Source organism: Lygodium microphyllum, chromosome 23, assembly GCF_053477565.2.
Source record: "Lygodium microphyllum isolate KBCC chromosome 23, Lygodium_microphyllum_v1.1.10, whole genome shotgun sequence".
NCBI lineage: Eukaryota > Viridiplantae > Streptophyta > Polypodiopsida > Schizaeales > Lygodiaceae > Lygodium > Lygodium microphyllum.
Window position 1 is genome coordinate 7,372,637 of NC_141157.1, and position 4,999 is coordinate 7,377,635.

Here is a 4,999-nt window from a genome sequence, read left to right on the forward strand (position 1 = left end):
ATGGCCCTTGCCCCATCCGTCTTTACTGTGTGACTTATTCTAGTTGGGCCTTCACATTGTTAAGATCATTGTGTAGGACATCATGTTACTCCTAGGTCATGGCAAAGAGGATGGAGCAAACTATTGACTCTATTCTCTCTTCTTTTATAGAAGCTCAAACATTAGCTCTACTAAGCCTAATTAACATTGAAAGACTTGTTTTCTAATCCTCCTTTAACTGCATCTAATCTTGCATGTACATCTATTGGGCAAGGTATATGGGAACTCGCTTATCATTTAGCATTATTATCTCAAGACACATAAAGCATTGAAGGGGAACCTTCAAAAACCCATTTGCTAGTAGTTGAGAAACTTTAGTGGGGCCATGTGCTTACAAGTGCCTCTCTTATGGAAGTATCTCATGGACACACATCTTTGTGCAGATATCTCACACCTCCTTTGGGAGGATGAGAGGAGGCACAGTGGCCAATTGTAAGTCATCATGACCCTTGATCATATCAATGGTTTTGATACTACCAAGCTTGATGAATGACTCTTCTATAATCCTACTACACTCAAGAGCATCATAGTCTCCTAACTTCCATCATACAAACATAAGTATTACAACAAATAAAGTGATAGTAAGTCCATCTTAAAATGAAGCATAATAAATGGGCAAGCAATCATATGATTATTCAAACTTGTTCAGTATGCAATTACTCAAACTCGTATTAACGTATTACTAATGCATATCATAATTACACATCAATTTTTCACAATCTTACACTTTTGTAAACATTTTCATTGAACTTATAAAATAAAATATTGTGTTTGGAAGTTCTACTTACCAACAAACATCTTACTTGATATTTTGTTAAAATAGAACAATATATTTCTTGTGTATAGATCATTATGATTCAACTTCTTTGAGTGTAAGAAGATCATGGTGTTGATGAAGCTATAGATCAAGTGGAATATATTTTCTTAGACTTCTCCAAACCACTTGTCATCTTTGGTAAGGGCTACGCCTTTGGCACTTGTCCTGAGATGTATCCAACCTAAAATCATAAGAAGGGTAGTTTGGCAACCATCTAGGGATGTGATACTAGCCATCACCATGCATGCGTCTCATGAGTGTCTAAACTTAGGCGATTAGGTGTTCCGTAGGTCTACCTCACAACTGAAACATTCGGCCTCATCCCATAAGGATCTCACAAGGATTTACTTGCAAGTTCTCAATGAACCATCTATGGTTTCTAGCGACATTCTACTATCGAGCTAAGATGGTCACTATTGCATAAGCTATCACAAAGGCTCAATGCAAACAAGCATTGCACTTGGTTCAATGAGAGTGAGAAATGAGGGATAGTTGAGCATTAACACCTATGCTTATGAGGCATAGTCTCACACTATCCCCTTAAAATGGTGCTAAACTGGTTCTAGGACTCAACCCTAGGATGGTCATGATTTATGACCCTTTACTAATTTTTGGGAGAAGCCACTTGGCTAAGCAAGTCCACCCATCCATAGGATGGTTTCATTGGGAAGACCATCCATGTGCTTCCTAATTTTTAGGCATGGTCTATTTAGTTATCTCTAGCAGCATCCTAGCATTGAGCTAAAGTTGTCACTATGGTGGGAGCCATTAAAGACTCAAGGCAAGCAAGCACCACAGTTAGTTGAATTAGAGTGAGAAATGAGGGGGAGCTGAGCATCAACTCCTCTACCCATAAGGCATAATCTCCCACCATCCCCTAAAATAATACTAAACTAGTTTTAGGACTTGACTCTAAAATGGTCACGATTTACGACCCTTTCCTAATTTTTAGAGAAGCCACATGATTAAATGCGTCCACCTAGCCATAGGACAGTTTTGTTGAGAAGACTATCCACTTGCTTCCCAATGTTTAGATGTGATGTATTTTGACTGTCTAAGCAAACATGCTACTCACGCTGTGAAACACATAAAGATAGCTTGCTTAATTAATCTTTACAAAGGGTTCATTATCACATTCTTAAATAGGAACACAAAAAAGTTCATTTAAAAAACATGATATTTATATTATTATCAAATTACAATAATTTTGAAGAGCAAAATCCAACCCAAATTTGAGTTGCCACCTTGTCCTTTTTATCCCAAGCCTTCCAATAGTAAAACATGTTGGGCTCATAAAAGTTTCCTTCCCTATCAAAGGACTGTTTACAAGATTATAACCTTTGGCCAGAGCCCAAATCGTTCTTGCCCATGATAAGGGAGAGCATTTCTATGTAAACAATCATATGTACCTAAGTGGTGATCGACCGCCTTAGGTAATTTATTATAACACTAGGTGAAGAGTTTTTGGGCATGGCCCTAGAGATGGCACAACCCCTCAATCATGTTTGGTGGTGATTGAAGACATAGATGTTATTAGAATCATTTTATAGATTTTTTTTCAATTAAAATCAATGAATAAAATACTCCTCTTTAGACATAGTCTAAGATCACTTTTCTGATGAAATTTCAATCACTTATATTTAAATAATAATCAACTCACGACTTGAGTTTAGTCTATATATATGTGAATGCACATATTTAAATACTAGGGTATTTTAAATAATTTTTTATTTACTTAGAAAATAATAAAAATAAAACCAAATGATTTATTTATTGTAATCAACTAAAGTCCATAATAAATGAAGTACTTTTTTAAATAATTTTGATGTTTAAAGCACAAAAACACTAATATTACTTTTTTTTTCACAACATATCAATTAAAAAGTCTTTCCAAGAGACTATTAACTCAATAATAAATTTTCTTGATTTTTTTAAAAAAATTATAGACTTAAAATCTAAATGTACTCTATTTTTTGTAATTTATTTGCTACTTTAACTAATATATTTAAAATCCTAAGGTTTAATTTTTAATTTAATTTTCTTATGATTAAAAAAAGTTTAAATTAAAATTAAACCTTAGGATTTTAAATAAAATTTTAAATACTAATTAATTATAAAGTTATGCTAATTAGTATTTAATTTTTAATATTTGCTACTTGTCTATTTTTAAATTTTAAATACTAATTAATTATAAAGTTATGCTAATTATGTAAGCTAAATTTCATATTTTAAATCCAAATTATTTTTTGATCATTTTTAACATATTTTACTGCTAATGATTTAGTAATTTAGTGATTTTATGTTAATTGAAAATGAACAAAGAGAATATAAGTGTAATTGTAATTTACAAGAATTCTCATCTTAGTTTTTGAATAATACAATCTATTTAAGAATTTTTGAGAAAAAAACTTACATCAAATCTATGACCATATTTTTAACATTAGGAGTGGAAAAGGATCTCACAATGTCAATGCACTTACATGGGGCCATGGTAGTTGAGAAAGGAAGCTAGAATGATGATGCTCGTTGGAAGTGTGATGACATTGAAGAACGACTACTACCTCCTTGTTGCCTAATTTCACTCACTTCACTATTTTTGTCTCTTTTACTTTTACACACACACACACACACTCTCTCTCTCTCTCTCTCTCTCTCTCTCTCTCTCTCTCTCTCTCTCTCTCAAGATGGGGTTTTTTTTTAATTATTTATTTTATACGAACTAGAGGTTTGTTTTCATTCTCCTCTCCCCCTAGATTTAGGGGAGGGGGTGTTGCTTTCCATTTAGTTGGAAAGGGGACATATGATACGATCCCCCTTAAACCTTACCTTTAAGCCTTGACAAATGCTCTTTTATTTTTAGTATTTCTTCTTTCTTTTTCATGTGTGTGTGCATGCGAGTGCACACACACACACACACACACACACACACACACACACACACACACACACACACACACACATGCACACACACATTCCTTTTCTTTAAAAAAATAAATAAGAGATCAATATAAAAGGAAAAAATTTTTGAATTTTAAAAATTAATTAAATACTTTTGTAAAACCATATTGAAATTTGGGATAATTAAGGGAGTTTTTTTACATTAAAAAATTTGCAAAAATTCTCATTAAAAGTTGGTTTATTAATAAGAAATTAAAATAAGGCTAAAATTTTAATAATGATTTAATCATAATTTCAACAAATTAATGGTAATCCTTGATAGATCAAGTAAATAATAATATATTAAAATAATTTTAAAAATTACTAATAAATTAAAAAATTCAATAAAATATTTAAACTTTTAAATAAGTAGAATAATTTGAGAAAAATAATAATAAATTGAGAAAATATTGAAATATTTTATAAACTCATAATAAAATTAAGATAAGTTAAAATAAATACAAATAAAGTTATGATAATTAATAATGACTCAATGTAATTTGGAAATTTTAAATTAACTTAAAGTAAACCATTACAAAAAATTAAGTTAAATAAATTAGTTTGAGATTATATAAGGGTGTATACACATATATAAAAGCAAAAAATTGAAGTGGTTCAGATACGAGGAGACAAATATAAGGGTAGTCTCATGTAATTGTTGGAAAAATTTAGGTATGTTGCAAGTCCAAACACCTTAGTCTTGTCCAAATCACTTGGCTACATGTTGGGCTATGCATGCAATAAGTAGGACATTGGATGGACTCTTCTTATTTTCAAGAGTATCAACCATATTGGCTAGCCACCTCTCACCTAGTCACATCGTGGTTCTCTCAAACCAATCATGCATCCACTCTTCCAACCTTGAAAGCAATGAATGCAAGACCAAGATTGAGATATAGTGAACTTATCAACACTTAAAGGCTTGGTATTAGCTTCATGATCCATGCAATGCTCTAAGAGTTGTATCTCCATATTCTTGCAATCATCTTTTGCATGCCCATGATGTAGAGAGGAGATGATAGAGAAGAAAAAAGAGAAAACTTCACATACGAGTCCCTCACTCTTTCTCAACGTGATCCTCACACACTCCCTTAACTCCACTTCTCATCACAAAGGGGATGGAGAAAGAGAAACAAGAATGGAACATAGCTTCACCTCTCTAGGTCCTCCCCTCACATGCACTCTCACTCTCCCCCTCTCTTTCAC